This window comes from Dendrobates tinctorius, unplaced genomic scaffold (assembly GCF_039654945.1).
Source record: "Dendrobates tinctorius isolate UK_male_01 unplaced genomic scaffold, ASM3965494v1 ptg000070l, whole genome shotgun sequence".
In the NCBI taxonomy this organism is placed as follows: Eukaryota; Metazoa; Chordata; class Amphibia; order Anura; family Dendrobatidae; genus Dendrobates; species Dendrobates tinctorius.
In genome coordinates, this window is record NW_027361738.1 from 37489299 (window position 1) to 37507237 (window position 17939).

Sequence of the window (17939 nt, forward strand, 5' to 3'; positions counted from 1 at the left end):
TGCACAGGCCGCAAGCCGCGGTCTTTCCTGCCGGCTGGCGGCCTGTGCACAGGCCACAAGCTGCGGTCTTTCCTGCCAGCTGGCCACCACCAGGACCCCCCCACTGCTGGACTTGCCGCCGCTGAACCCTCCCACCGCTGCCGCTGGACACACACATGTACCCACACACAAACACATACATGTACATACACACACACGTACACACACATGTACGTACACACACGTATGCACACACACACACACACACATGTACGTACACACATGTACGTACACATGTACTCACATACACACACACGTACTCATATACACACACGCACGTACTCACATATACACACACACACGTACTCACATATACACACACGTACTCACATACACACACACGTACTCGCATATACACACACTCACATATACACACACACATACTCACACACACGTACTCACACACACACACATCTACACACATACTCACATACACACACACGTACTCACATACACACACACATACTCACACACACGTACTCACACACACACATCTACACACATACTCACATACACACACACGTACTCACATACACACACACATGTACTCGCATACACACACACGAATTCACATGCACACACACATACTCACACACACAAACGTACTCACATACACACACACAGGTACTGTATTCACACACGTACTCACATATACACACTCGTACTCACATATACACACTCGTACTCACATACACACACACGTACTCACATATACACACACACTCACAGATACACATACACACACACACATACTCACACACACACACACACATACTCACACACACACATCTACACACATACTCACATACACACATACGTACTCACATACACACACACATGTACTCTCATACACACACGAATTCACATGCACACACACGTACTCACATACACACACAGGTACTGTATTCACACACGTACTCACATACACACACACGCATACTCACATACACACACACACGTACTCACATACAAACACAAACGTACTCACACACATACTCACATATACACACACATGTACTCACATCTCCAGCACAGGCCGCAACCACCCTCTTTCCTGCCGGCTGTGACTGCACGGAGGTGGGTGGGCAGGCAGCTGCGGGACACACACGTACACACACACACATATGTACTCACACATGTACACACACACGTCCTCACGCACACACCCCACACACACACCTCCCTCCCGATAGCATCGGGCACACCTCTAGTTATTTATATAATTGCCTTGTAATGTTTTAATTTCCTGTTCTGTCCAGATGTCACCGTATCCCAGAATTCCAAGCGGAGGAAGTTCATTGACCCCTTGGGACACCCAAGTGATGAGTGTCTCAATATGGAAACTGCTGCTGGTACCACTCTATGCACTGTATGCACCACACACTCACTCACACACACACAGGCACACACACACTCACACTCCACACACTCCCATTCACACTCTCACACTCATACACTCACACCCACTCACACTCACACTCTTACCCTCACATTCACACTCACACACTCACACTCATATGCTCGCACACACTCACATTCACACACTCAGACTCACACACTCACACTGACACACTCACAGTCACACTCACACACACACACTCAGACTCACACACTCACACTCATACACTCACACAGTCACACTCACACACTCACATTCACACAATCATGCTCACACACACACTCTTACACTCACACTCATACACTCACACTGTCACACACTCTCACACTCACGCAGCCTCTTGCGCAGTACCACAAGCGGAACATCGTTGCGAACACGCTGCCGTCGGGATCAGCCGAATGATTCACTGACTACCACCATCTTTGTACAGGAGAAGTGCATTCACAGTTTTAATGTGACTGCCGCTATCTGTCTGCACAAAGATGACAGTGGTTTAATTTACTGCACCTGCACGAATTACGCGCAGGTGCAGTGAATCATTCGTCTGATCCCGTAGGGCAGATGTGCGACGTGTCTACAGGCAGAGGAAGCCGGTCACATAAAAGGGGTTTTCCCACGAATGAAAGTTCATTTTAAAAATTGTCTGTGTCTGACCGTGTACGGAGCATACAACATCTCCTGGGCAGGTGAGAAAGCAAAAGACAATACTGACATTACAGCAGGGGATCACAGTGGATTCATTTTGTGAGGTAAAATATTTCACTGACTGTTTTTAAAAAATATTTTACCCCACAAACTGTATCCTCTGTGATCTCCTGCTGTAATGTCAGTATTGTCTTTTGCTTCCTCCCCTGCCCAGGAGCTGTGGTATGTTCTGTACATGGTCAGACACAGACAATGAGAGGAGAAGACAGCATATGGGGGAGAGAGAAAGTGCACAGGGGTGAGAGAGACAGAGCACATGGGGGAGACAGCTCAAACAGGACACCACATGAGGGGAGAACACAGCACAGGTAGGAGAGAGACAGCAGACAAGGGGGATAGCACATGGGGTAGACAGGTCAAAGAAGAGAGTACAGATGGGAGAAGTCAGCACATGGGGAAAGAGAGAGTGGATAGGTGGGTGAGCACATGGGGGGATTCTCAAGGCTGCAAAGCCTGCCCCCATCATGACATTACCGCCCTCCCTATGCGATAGCATCGGACCTTCATCTAGTTATTTAGATCTTTATAAGCATGTTTTTCAGGTGCATTTATTTTACGTGTCTACATGATAGAAGTGAGCATTGGGCTGAACACAGGTCTAAGAATCTAAATGGACAACTTCACTAGGAGCTCTGAGTCTGTCAGTTCACGTCTCTGGATCTGTGGTTGAAATGGGACTTTCTAATACGAAAGTCTAAAAGTGGCCATAGGGTTAGGACAGCAAACTGAGTGTTAAAGCGCCACTCCAGCATTTTATTTTTTTTTTTTCTTACGCAGCACTAGAGTGGTGCTACTAATGTATGTTCCCTGCCCCTAATCTTATACTTACCAGTTGCTATATTCATCTTTTATCTCCGCCACTCGGGTCGGTCTCCAGCAGTTTGTGATCTGAAGGATCACTCCAATGTTTGCTAGGCAATCCGGAAGTCACAGCTCAGTGTAAGCCTATGAGAACCAGAATGAGGACAGAACAAGGCTCTCATAGACTTGTATTGAGAACTTGTGACCATTACCTCTGACTTCCAGTCAGTCAGAAGTTGCAGTCACAAGATGGTGGTTCGGAACCAGACAAGTACACAAGAGTTGAGTGTTCCATGGTATGGGGGAAGCAGGAGAGGTAGCTGTGGCCCAATTGATCTATGTATGGGCACAGATAGATGGTTGTATAAATTTGACCGAGATTAGAATGCAGTGCAAGGACTGGCCAATGGCTCTCCCAACCTGAGTCTCCGCTGCTCCTTCCGGTGACCGTTATTCTCTGCATCGCCAATGTCACGTTGACATCACTGCAGCCAATCGGTTAACCACTGGGGGACAGGAGATACCAAAAATCAGAAAAGCCATTTAAAAGAATTTTACTGTATTTTGCATGTTTATTTGTAAAGTCTTAAAAATTATATCTAAGCTGATAAAAACGGAATATAAGATAAATATACATGTCTCTATATTTGTAAAGTTTTGTCATTATTTTCATAGAAGATACAAATGTATTTTTTTTTCTTTCTTTAAACTTTACTTGATAAAGAGGGAGTCGTGTGGCTTGTTTTCAGCTGTTTTCCTGCATGAGTAATTTCAGAACTGACCATTATAAGTAGAAATGATGGATGTTTTTTAATGAAATATCTACAACACATAGACATCTACATAATAATAATATAATAATAATTTTTATTTATATAGCGCCAACATATTCCGCAGCACTTTACAATTAAGCGGGGACATGTACAGACAATAAATTCAATACAAGTTAAGACAATTCAAACAATGACATTAGGAGTGAGGTCCCTGCTCGCAAGCTTACAATCTACAAGGAAATGGGGGGACACAGTAGGTGAGAAATGCTTGTTAATTCAGGTCTGGCAATTATAATAGGGATTTTCATATAAAGCTGCATGATCCGGTCATCAGCCCGTGTGTTTAAGTGCAATAGACAAGTATCAAGTGCAGTTATGTGCATGAAGGGTGTGGAGACAGATGAATAGTAGGGTGCAGATTCAGAATAATATTTGGAAGGAGGGAACAGGGCAAAGTTAGCTTGCTGAGTAGTTGATGTGATAGGCTTCTTTGAAGAGATGGGTTTTCAAAGCGCGCTTGAATAGGTCAGGGCTAGGTATCAGTCTGATCGTCTGGGGAAGTGCATTCCAGAGAGCTGGAGCAGCACGAGAGAAGTCTTGGAGACGGAGGTGCAAGGTTCGGATTACGGGGGATGTTAGTCTTAGGTCATTTGTAGAACGGAGGGCACGTGTAGGGCGATAGACAGAGATGAGAGAGGAGATATAAGGCGGTGCAGAACAGTGGAGAGCTTTATGGGTGAGAGAGATGAGTTTATACTGGACCCTGTAGCGAATAGGTAGCCAGTGTAATGACTGGCATAAGTTGGAGGCATCGGTGAAGCGGCTGGACAGAAATATGACCCTGGCTGCCGCATTCAAGATGGATTGGAGAGGAGAAAGTTTGGTAAGAGGGAGACCGATCAGAAGAGAGTTGCAGTAGTCCAGACGAGAATGAATAAGAGCGACAGTAAGAGTCTTAGCAGTTTCAAAGGTGAGAAAAGGTCGGATTCTGGAGATGTTTTTAAGATGCAGGTGACAAGAGCGACTGAGTGATCGGATGTACGGAGTAAAGGAAAGTTCAGTGTCGAATATGACCCCAAGACAGCGGGCATGCTGTCTCTTCTGTGCTCCAGTAGTTAATTGTGTTATCCTAAGCCTAAGTGATCCTGAGAGAAGCCTGATTTATCTTTAGTATAGCTGAACGCATTGTGCTGCTAAGGAATATTGACCTCATTGGGCTACTTAACTATCTGGGGCATCAATTATTTTCCCAAAATGGGCTGAAGAAGAGATCTTGCTGCGGAAACTCATCAGCCATATGTTGGATACATTAAAGCTGTTAATTAAGGGAACATTTTGACAAGAAATTGGATGTATCTAACCAAGTGGTGCATTAGGCTAGGCCTGCACTGCAACTCTGGTTGTGCAACAGCATTTCTCTGTGTTGCAAAAAAATAAAAAATTTGAGCAACAAGTTTTTGACTTTGTTTTGTAGAGCTGTGATATTGTGTAAAAGCAACAACCAAATCAGACAGGTCACATGGGAGTCACACAATCACAACTTTTATTGAATTCAAAATAGTATACAACCTAACATGCAACAAAAAATGTAAATATTTGTGGTGGCATTGTGACCTTAGGCACAATTCATAATTACTAGATGTGAGGTTGCAATGAGACATTGTAATTTCCATGTGTTATGAGCAGGGCTGGCATTAGGGGCAGGAAGACCAGGCAGCTGTCTAGGGCCCGTGCCCCTCCAGGGGCCCAGCCAGTGGCGTGTTGCTAATAGTAATAAGAGGGCCCAGGGCCCCCCCCCGCATTGTGCATTCAACTTATCGGCATCATAGATGCTGATACAGTTGAAAGCAGTGATGGAGGAGAGGGCATCAGATGACGCTCCCTTTCCCATCACTCCCCGCTGACTCAGCCAGGTGTGCCAGCAGTTGAGCTGATGAGACACACTGCAGAAGCCAGAGTAGTGGAGGAATGAGGAAGAGTGGTAAGTATTGTGTATGTCTGCATTAAAGTGTGTGTGTCTGCACTATACTGTGTGTGGGAGGGCTGCATTATACTCTGAGTTGGGGGTTGCACTATACTGTGTGTGGGGGCTGCACTATCCTGTGCGGAGGACTGAATTATACTGTGTGTGTGGGGCTGTACTATACTTTGTGTGGAGGACTGCACTATACTATGTGTGAAGCGAAAAAAGAAGAAATTTGCAGCACTCATCAATATAGCTGAAAAACTGTGTGTCTTTATTTCACCTGGACCTGTAGAAGCGAGTAATCTCGAAACGGCCGTTGTGTGGCACCTCCCTCCCCTAGCATTCCTCTAACGTCCTGCATGTCCTCATAGCTATTGATGGAACTCATGTGAAATGAAGACGCACAGTTTTTCAGCTATATTGGTGAGTGCTGCATATTTCTTCTTTTTTCGCTTCACATTGAAATATTCATGTTTTTTCATGCAAGCACCTCCGTGTTTTGACTGAAATATATACCGCAATACTTCAGATAAATAGCTCCGTCTGTTAATGTGGTGATTTGTGTGCCATAGTATGCCGTTCATCTGTTTGCTCTTTCCTGGGACTATACTATGTGTGTGGGGGGGCTGCACTATACTGTGTGTGGTGGAACTTCACTATGCTGTGAGTGGGGGGACTGCACTATATTGTGTGGGGGACTGCACTATACTGTGTGTGGGGATCTGCTGTATACTGTGTGTAGGGGGACTGCACTATACTATGTTTGTGGGGGCTGCATTATACTGTGTTTGGGGGGCTACATTATACTCTGTATGTGGAGGCTGCATTATACTGTGTGTGGGGAGGCTGCATTATACTGTGTATGGAGGGGCTGACTATTACTGTGTGTGTGGGGTGGGGGGCTGCATCATACTGTGTATGTGTGTGAGGCTGCACTATACTGTGTGTGGGGGACTGCACTATACTGTGTGTGGGGGACTGCATTATACTATGTGTGGGCTGCACTATACTGTGTGGGGGGTTGCATTATACTGTGTGTGGGGGCTACACTATACTGTGTGGGGCTACACTATACTGTGTGTGGGGGGCTGCATTATACTGTGTGTGGCGTGGCTGCATTATACTGTGTATGGGGTTGCATTATACTGTTGTGGGGGGCTGCATTATACTGTGTGGGGGGCTGCATTATACTGTGTGTGGGGGGCTGCATTATACTGTTTGTGTGGAGGGCTGCATTATACTCTGGGGGGCTGTATTACACTGTGTGTGTGTGGGGCTGCATTACAGTGGGTGCAGAAAAGTATTCAGACCCCTTTAAATTTTTCACTCTTTGTTTCATTGCAGCCATTTGGTAAATTCAAAAAAGTTAATTTTTTTTCTCATTAATGAACACTCTGCACCCCATCTTGACTGAAAAAAAACAGAAATGTAGGAAACATACATTTAATACATTTTGCAAATGTATTAAAAAAGCAAAACTGAAATATCACATGGTCATAAGTACTCAGACCCTTTGCTCAGTATTGAGTAGAAGTATCCATTTCAGCTAGTACAGCCATAAGTCTTCTTGGGAATGATGCAACAAGTTTTTCACACCTGGATTTGGGGATATCTGCCATTCTTTCTTGCAGATCCTCTCCAGTTCCGTCACTCTGTGAGTGTAGAAATCGCAGGAACGTGGGATGTTGTCACGGACAGGAGGCAGATCAAGAGTTAACAGTTTTATTAACAACACATATACTCCACTTAGGGAGTGGCAGGACACGGGGATGTGATAGGGAGAAGGGCAGAACTGGGAGCTTGGAAGGGGTAGGACAGGGACGAATGATCATTCAGTAGGAAAAGGCAAAACCTTATCAGTCTGTAGTCTTCTTGATTGCATTGTCTCAGTTCTACAATGGAGGCACCGACAACAGCGGCATGTGTAGTCTCAGATTTGTACAGAACTTTAGCCTTGCAAATATATGCTGGTGAAATCAGGGGTACAAATGTCAGTCTCATACTTGGCCCCTAGTTTCTGTCATTTGTATGTTAGCTTTCTGACTGAGCACTCCGCCCTTGATCAAGCTGTGATTTTTATTACATCCAATCACATTTTGGTTCCTATCTTCCTATTAATACAGGCTTTACCATGTTATTAGCCAGAGGTTAGTTCACACTAGGCAGTTAGAATAGGGACGCATTCAATGAGATCACCTTGACGTTGGTGAATGGGCTCACATCTTTTGGCCAAATTTTGTGCTAAGTATCTCAAATGTTTTTTCTAAATTACAAAAGCCATTATGCTATTCATACTTCATATATTTCATATTTGATATGCCTTAATGCAATTGAGTGCAACCATTTCTTTATTTGATATGTAAGCTGTTTTTTGGTATGCACCTATTCAGTCTAGTTCTAGATGTGCCATCAGTTTTTTCTGTCATTTGTATGTTAGCTTTCTGACTGAACACTCCGCCCTTCATCAAGCTGTGATTTTAATTACATCCAATCACATTTTGGTTCCTATTTTCCTATAAATACAGGCTTTACCATATTATTAGACAGAGGTTAGTTCACACTAAGCAGTTATAATAGGGACCCATTCAATGAGATAACCTTGACGTTGGTGAATGGGCTCACATCTTTTGACCAAATTTTGTGCTAAGTATCTCAAATGTTTTTTCTAAATTACAAAAGCCATTATGCTCTTCATACTTCATATATTTCATATTTGATATGCCTTAATGCAATTGAGCGCAACCATTTACTTATTTTGATATGTAAACTGTTCAAACATATGCGACCGTAGCCAACAAGGTCGCAGTACAATCAGGGCTTCCCGTGGGCGGGAAAGTATATGCTGGTAAGGTGGGTCATAAAAGTCTTGAAGCGGCTTGGTATACATTTTTTGCAAATAACGTATCGACTAAATACCCTGTATTCGTTATACAGCACTTGCTGATTACTGTCATGTTTTTTACTGCAGAGTATTTTTTGCAAATTTGTCATTTTGTGTTTTCTTGTGTTTCAGCCATTGGGTGGTGTGAAAATTGTCTGACCGACTTGTTCACATTTGTGCATGTCACATATGTTTTTAATCCGTTTTTTCCTTGCTCAGCATGGTTTGGGAGACCCCACCCCTCTCCTGTGTGACATGCACATTAATGAGCTGTCTTACACCACAAGCCCATATGCTAGGAGGCGCCTGTCTGCATCATGTTCATTTAGACACTGTTCACATGTTCAGGTTTTAAATACATTAGATAGGGACTGCTTCGTGAAGGTTTACCGTGACGTGGTGAAGCGGCTTGGTATACATTTTTTGCAAAAAACGTATCGACTAAATACCCTGTATTCGTTATGCAGCACTTGCTGATTACTGTCATGTTTTTTAATGCAGAGTATTTTTTGCAAATTTGTCATTTTATGTTTTCTTGTGTTTCAGCCATTGGGTGGTGTGAGCATTGTCTGACCGACTTGTTCACACTTGTGCATGTCACATATGTTTTTAATCCATTTTTTCCTTGCTCAGCATGGTTTGGGAGACCCCACCCCTCTCCTGTGTGACATGCACATAAATGAGCTGTCTTACACCACAAGTCCATATGCTAGGAGGCGCCTGTCTGTATCCTGTTTATTTAGACACTGTTCACATGTTCAGGTTTTAAATACATTAGATAGGGACTGCTTCGTGAAGGGTTACCGTGATGTGGTGAAGCGGCTTGGTATACATTTTTTGCAAAAAATGTATCGACTAAATACCCTGTATTCATTATACAGCACTTGCTGATTACTGTCATGTTTTTTACTGCAGAGTATTTTTTGAAAATTTGTCATTTTGTGTTTTCTTGTGTTTCAGCCATTGGGTGGTGTGAGCATTGTCTGACCGACTTGTTCACACTTGTGTATGTCACATATGTTTTTAATGGGTCATAAAAGTCTGTCCAGTACTAAGCTCTCTCCTTGTGGCACATGCGCTGTATTGCTCAGTCACTAAATGCATGGCACCTCGATCTCTGCCAACTACTGGGTGCGCTGCACTTTCCTTTCTATGCTACGCGCCACCTGTCCGTGCCAAAACTCAAGCGCTGACAACCACTGGCACACTGCTCTCTGGTAGTCACCGGCACACTGTAGGTACCTCTCCCTCTCTGGTCCTAGCTGTTGACGGTGGGCGATGCTGGTCTGCATGGCGCTGGTGCTCCCGGCCGGAGCACTCCTCTCATCGGCTGCTGCAACACCCGGCTCGGCTGTGCTCTGTGCGCACAGCTCTGCTCTGTGTGCACAGCTCTGTTCTGCACAGCTCTGCTCTTTGTTAAGGCAGTCTCTCTGCAGGCGACAGGGGCTCTCTCTACATGGCCTGTCGCTGCACCAGTCCTCTGTGATGTGACCGGCGAGGCAGAAAGGGCCGCTCAACGCATTGCATTGGTGCCAGACCTCCTTGCTGAGCTTGCTTTTCTCTTAAGTATCCCTGCAGCTGCGTGCCCTTTTCAGGTTCTCCACCCTCCCCTGTCAGCAGGAAGCTCCGTCTTCCTTATGCTTCCCTCAGGCAGCAGGGAAAGGTCCGTCTCTTTAAAGCTTCCCATCCTGGAAACAGAGGATGCAGCCCATCAGTTCCAGACCCGGCATGCAGGTACCCGCGGACCAGTCAACCTCCATACATGTGTGTGGGGCAGCATAATACTCTATGAGGGGGGCTGCAGTATACTCTGAGGTGGGTTGCAGCATACTCTGAGGGGAGTTGCAGTACACTCTGAGGGAGGCTGTATCAAGGACCAATGGGAGTGCATTATACTATATATACTATATGGGACCTGCATTGTACTGTATCGATGACTATCTGTACCCATCATTCTTCCTCAGCCAAAGTAAAGAGGCCAGGAAACAAGCGCTGAATTACTTCAATATTGTCGATCATGCTTGTTTAACGATCTGAACTCAGTGCATGTAAATACAACAGAAATGTTTCTGTGTGATGGTGCAGTATGTGAGCATTTGGGGCCCGACTTTAAACTTTTGCCCAGGACTCCACTTTATCTAAAACGGGCCCTGGTCATGAGTCTGACATTTGTCGCCAAGTAGCCCTAGCTGTAGAATAATGCAAAGTGGAAACTCTGGATGCAATACAGCAACAATCAGACAGGTCATGCAATGCAAAAAAACATTTATTCAAATTTGCTATTTCACTGCTATTTTAGAGCTGTGATTTGGTTGTATAAAAAAACAGGTAAATTGCAGAGATGTTGCATGCAGCTTGCAATATTTTATATAACTTTTGTGATAAAATCGGGCCAGTTATGCAATCGACACTCTGCTCAAACTATGTCAGAGTTTGATCTGAGTGTCATCGAAATGTGATCCTACTTTTTTGTATAAGAGAATTGCAGCACAGATGCGTAGAAAACAGAGAAAGTAACTTCCATCTCCTATTTTGCCGACGATTCTATAGATTTGAATGGATGAGTGCGATCCAATGCTCGGATGCACTCATAGCATGATGCGATTCTTTTCTCATGCCAAATCGACATGAGAAAATAATCTCAGATCAGCACTACCACATAGTGCAATATTAGGCCAAGTGCTATCCGATAAAACATGGGATAGCACTCGGCCGTGTTATACGCTTGTGAGAGCGAGCCCTCAGCATTAAGATTGCATTGTTGCATCCATATCTAATGATTGTTGATGGAGTTGCATTATGGCATGCAACATACTGCAATGCGACTTCATTGACAATCCTTTTATGGTACCGCGATATCGTGCCGGACAAACTTCTTGCTGTGTACTAGTATTGTTTTAAGTCTTGGGCTGATCCTATCTTGTAATTGTTTATTTTTTTCTCATGAGGAAAGGTTTTTTTATGCATTTTAGTTGAACTTACTAATTAAGAAAATAATTTATGCAGATATAATCCACAATTTTCCAATATGTTACATTACTTGTTTTATGGCAGCTGTATGCCAGCTTTATACAATCATGTTCTGTTTCAACTAAATGAAGCTAAGGCTGAGCCTGCAGTATGGTTAGAATGTTTTGTAAGATGATGTTCTACAGATAAGATATTATTGCAGAAACAAGACACCTGAAGGTGTTCTGCAACAGAATTAATATTGAGAACTAATACCGTATATACTCGGTTAAAAGCCGACCCGAGTATAAGCCGAAGCACCTAATTTTGCCACGGAAAACTGGGTAAGCTTATTGACTCGAGTATAGGCCGGGTATACATTGTCCCCTCATCCATGTCCTGGTGTGCATGACTCCCCCGTCCCTGTCCTGGTATGCTTGGCTCCCCCATCGCTGTCATGCTATACATGGCTCCTGGGTCCCTGCCATTGTATGCATGGCTCCTTATCCCCTATCTTTCTCACACACCAGCATACCCTCAAAGCGTCTTGGTGGTCCTGGTGTCTTGGCAGCATCTCCATGGTTCCAGCTTCCAGCAGCTTTTCCGGTGTGATCACATGGCGCCGCTCATTAAGGTAATGAATATGTGTTCCCCCTCACGCGCCAGCTTTCTGGACAATTGACTTGTGTATAAGCCGAGGGGGGGCGTTTTCAGCACAAAAAAAATGTGCCGAAAAACTCAGCTTATACATGAGTATATACGGTAATTGTTTATGTAACACTTGAATTATTTAATAATTTTTTATAGTATGTGTAGAAGCTCTATGGATGTGAGACGAAATTCGGATTTAAATATTGCACCTTTTTGTAACAGGGAAGATTGCTTTCTCAAAATTACAGGGGTCCCATATTCGGTTTTATATCTATCTCTTTTATGTAATGGTAACCTTATTCTAAATAAATTTTCCTTTTATTCAGATCACTTGTGAAGATTGGATCATTTGCTTGCATACTACTTTCCATATCACTACCTACCCTTACCTTGCACCAAATATTATGACATATGATACAGCATACTCAGCTGCTTTTGAATGTTCTTCTTTTATTTTTTTTTGTGAGGATTGGTGGCTTTTGTACTAATATCTGTCAACTACAAATGCAGCAAACTGCATCTCATGTCAATAGCTGCGCGATCTATAGAGCTTGCTCATAAAATATACTGGAAACATTTTCAAGAAATATTGTCTAGGACTGAAGCAGCAATAAAGCTTGTCTCTGAGCACTACTCCAGCATAAATGGACAAGGGGAGCTAGATAGTGTAAGATGCCATTCATTTGAAATATCTGTTCAAGAACAATGCTTATTGTAGAAGCGGACATGTAATATCAAACGGCAACTGAAGAAGCAGTTCAGCAAAAACGGCGAAATGCAATAAACCATGCAATCCCATAATAATCTAATATGGAGCTCTCCATTCTTTTGTCAACCTTTAATGACATTAAGAGCTCAATGATATATCTTTGATTGTCATACGGGTTCTCTCTATGACTTTCACTGATTAAACTCATGATCAATTATAATCTATAGGCATGTTCACATATGCTAGTTTCTTTTAACGGACTGAGTGTTTTGGAAAAAAAAAACAGACATGTTTATTTTGATTCTAGTCTATGGTCAAAATTTCCAATGTAAATCTATGGGTCCACTAAAGTGCCATCTTAGTTGGAAAAAGAAACTGATGAAACTCTGATGGTGACACCAGACACTGACGAAACACTGAGGAAAATCTAATGTAAGATATTGTTGAAAACCTGTACTTTTTTGCATGCAAGAAAAATCAATAACATCTGAATGGGCGCATATAAAGGATGAGCGGATCCATGAAAGTTTAAGTTCTGGTGCCCTACCCAAATTGTAGTCCAAAGTTCGATTCAGATACCAGAACTGTTCCCGAAATTGAACTAGGTCCCGAACCCCATTAAAAACAGTGACCACCCAAACTTTGGAGCTGGAACAGATCTTTCATTTTCGTTCTGTCTCTCTCCAATAGACTTCCCGTGGAATTATGAAGTTTTCAATGGACTTTCAGGAGAACTTTTAAGTTCTGGTTTTATCATCTCTATTGCTTAGTAATACTTCTTATTCAGTTCACTTTTTTTTATAAAGCATGGTAAAGGTGCATCCTAATATATTCTGGCAGCCCATATAAAGGATATAGTTCCACCACTGTTCCCTCTAACTTGTGTGATCTGGAACGGAAATAGATAAAATAGCATATATTCTGCAAAAATCCAATATCAGCTCTATATACAAATGCTTCTCACTAAATTGGAATATCATCAAAAAGTTAATTTATTTCAGTTCTTCAATCCAAAAAGTGAAACTCATATATTATATAGAGTCATATATATAGAGTGATCTATTTCAAGTGTTTATTTATATTAATGTTGATGATTATGGCTTACAGCCAATGAAAACCCAAAAGTCATTATCTCAGTAAATTAGAATAATTAACAAAAACATCTGCAAAGGCTTCCTAAGCTTTTAAAAAGGTCCACTAGTCTGTTTCAGTAGGCTCCATAATCATGGGGAAGACTGCTGACTTGACAGATGTCCAGAAGGCAGTCATTGACACTCTCCACAAGGAGGGTAAGCAACAAAAGGTCATTGCTATAGAAACTGGCTGTTCAGAGTGCTGTATTCAAGCATATTAATGGAAAGTTGAGAGGAAGGAAAAAGTGTGGGAGAAAAAGGTGCACAAGCAACCGGGATAACCGCAACCTTGAAAGGATTGTTAAGAAAGACCATTCAAAAATTTGGGGGATATTCACAAAGAGTGGACTGCTGCTGGAGTCATTGCTTCAAGAGCCACCACAAACAGAAATATACAGGACATGGGCTGCAAGTGTTGCATTCCTTGTGTCAAGCCACTCATGACCAATAGACAACGCCAGAAGTGTCTTACCTGGGCCAAGAAGAAAAAGAACTGGACTGTTGCTCAGTGGTCCAAAGAGTTATTTTCAGATAAAAGTAAATTTTGCATTTAATTTGGAAATCAATGTCCCAGAGTCTGGAGGAAGAGTGGAGAGGCCACAATCCAAGTTGCTTGAGGTCTAGTGTGAAGTGTCCACAATCAGTGATGGTTTGGGGAGCCATGTCATCTGCTGGTGTAAGCCCGCTGTGTTTTAACAAGACCAAAGTCAGTGCAGCCATCTACCAGGAAATTTTAGAGCACTTCATGCTTCCCTCTTCCGACAACCTTTTTGGAGATGGAAATTTCATTCTCCAGCAGGACTTGGCACCTGTCCACACTGCCAAAAGTACCAATACCAGGTTTACAAACTACGGTATCACTGTGCTTGATTGGCCAGCAAACTCCCCTAACCTAAACCCCATAGAGAATCTATGGAGTATTGTCAAGAGGAAGATGATACACCAGACCCAACAATGCAGCTGAGCTGAAGGCTGCTATCAAAGCAACCTTAGCTTCCATAACAGCTCAGCAGGGCCATAGGCTGATCGCCTCCATGCCACACTGCATTGATGCAGTAATTGATGCAAAAGGAGCCCCGACCAAGTATTGAGTGCATTTACTGAACATACATTTCAGTATGCCAACATTTCGGATTTTAAAATCATTTTCAAGCTGGTGTTATAAAGTATTCTAATTTACTGAGAAAATGACTTTGGGGTTTTCATTGGCTGTAAGCCATAATCATCAACATTATCAGAAATAACCACTTGAAATAGATCACTCTGTGTGTAATGACTATCTAATATATGAGTTTCACTTTTTGTATTGAAGAACTGAAATAACTTAACTTTTTGAGGATATTAGAATTTAGTGAGAAGCACTTCTATCTGTCAATGGTAGAATATTTAATTTTATCATCCCGTGACGGGAACATTTTAAGGGAACAGTGAGTGCCATGTTCAGTGCCCCACCCTCCTGTTGTTTTCCAGATTGGAAACACTATTCTTAGTTTGGTTATAAGCATGTTTTTATAGATGATAGAAAACATAACTTTTTTTTTTTTGCTTGGTTTAATATCACTTTTGAAAAGCTATTTTTTAATAGTATAACTAACTCTATCCCCCACAGAACAACAAGCACACCTGTGGATGGTACAGCTGCAGTTCAGAAGATGAAATACCAGATTTGCTTCCAGCAGTGAAATCTGAGCACAATTCTTCATGTCTCCGGGAGTTACATGAAAGTAAAATTTTATTCGCAGATTATTTCCTAGAATTCAAACTGACTATGCCTAATGAAATGATCTGCTATACTAAGCTTAACATATTGGCTGGCTAAAGCCTCAGCATCAAAGGAAAGGGAGAAGATTTTCTGGTATTATCACATAAAGTATTATCAAGTCCATTTAAGATCCTGCTTATACTTTTCTACAATCATCGGACTAATGTGACTGACACCATTGTATTTGATTTTCTTTGGCACATTGTATATAAATTATTGCAGATATCTTTAAAACCCTTGTCATAAGTTACAAATTGAACATTTAGTTCCTTTTACTGTAACTTCTGATTATAATTAGCTACATTTTAGAGATTATCAAATGTATTCATGGGGTTTGTATGCATTTAGGTAATTTAATATCCCCTAGTTTACAAGGTACATTTGTAAAGGCTTTACGATGGGATTTGATGACACTACTTTGTTTCTGGTTACCACTACTTCATGTGTACATGATTTCTACTATGTGGCTGCCACTGCTACTATGTTGCCTGGAATAGCCCACATAGTGAAAAAGACGATTCCTTACACAAAGACATAGACTTGCAGTCCTTTTATAAAATGTTAGTCCTATTATAGCTTCTAGGACTGACAGGAAGGAAGCTCCTTCTTTTGTCAGAAAATGAGCCATGATAAGTCCGGAGAACATGTAGCTGAGTTCCTAATTAAGGACTGCATATAGTTACTGCTCATAAAATTCAGGGGTAGAGATGATTGAATGTTTTAAATTTTAAAATTGACATATTCGGTGTACTTAAAAAAAATATAGATTCATGGCAAATAAATTTGCTGAGAATCACAGATACTCCAATTGCCCTGTGAAATACTCTTGGGTCTCCTAGGACTGCATCCAACCCCTTTCAATCTCTTTAATGTAAACAGCCTTAGTAATATCTACATGATTTCAATATAGAAAAGGACTGTAAGGGTACCGTTACACCTAGTGATGCACCAGCGATCCCGACCAGCGATATGACGCGGTCAGGATCGCTGGTGCATCGCTAGGTGGTCGCTAGTGAGCTGCCACACAGGCAGATCTCACCAGTGACATAGCGGTGGTCGGGGATCGCTACTTACCTGTCAGACGCGGCGATCCTGCGTCCTCCCGCCCGGCTCCACGTGTCGCTCGTCGGCGCCACAGGAAGCGCCGCAGGAAGTGGCCGACAAGGAATGGTCCAGGAGCTTCTCGCGCGATCAGCGATAACCAGCGGGGGAGCCGGTCGGAGGTAAGTATCACATTCAGCGATATCGCTAGCAATATCGCTGCAACGTCACAAAATCGGTGACTTTACAGCGATATTGCTAGTGATATTGCAGTGTGTAACGGGGGGCTTAACTCAGTACAAATCAACAGCTGATTTAATTGTACAATGCATTGGAACACTTTTTATGATTTAAAATTAAAATAAAGTAAAAAAAAATTACCTTCCTGCTTATTTGTAATCAGGCAGACCATTTTGTACAGAACACGGACTCAAACTGGCAAGTTCGCTATCAGAGGTGACATCATCCTGAGGTGAATGAGAGGAGAATTGTGCCATATATTTCATCATGCTTTCTGCTTCCTCTCCTCTAAGATGCTTGCCAAAAGCAAAGGAGGCAAAATGTGGCCTGTGTTTGGTAGGACTACTGCCTCATCCATTGACAGTCCTTCTTTTACGATACATGTTGTAAAACACTATAAATAAATTCTGACAATCTTTTTGATCATTCAACCTATGCCAAAGAAATGATAGATCGGTAATAATAATCTTTATTTATATATAGCGCTAACATATTCCGCAGCGCTTTACAGTTTGCACACATTAGCATCACTGTCCCTGATGGGGCTCACAATCTAAATTCCCTATTAGTATGTCTTTAGAATGTGGGAGGAAACCGGAGGAAACCCACGCAAACATGGGGAGAACATACAAACTCCTTGCAGATGTTGTCCTTGGTTCAAACCAAGGACCCCAGCGCTGCAAGGCTGCAGCGCTAACCACTGAGCCACCGTGCCGCCCAGATACAAGTATAGAAAACAAAATCTTGAAGCAGGCCGCAGGATAGGTGTGAAGTGTAAGGTTGTCAAAAAGACAAATAAAACAATGTGCACTGTTAAATATCTACTTTTTTCAAATTTTGGGGGAAAATGGGGATCCGTTTTATAGTCCAGATGTTCTTACCAGGAGTTG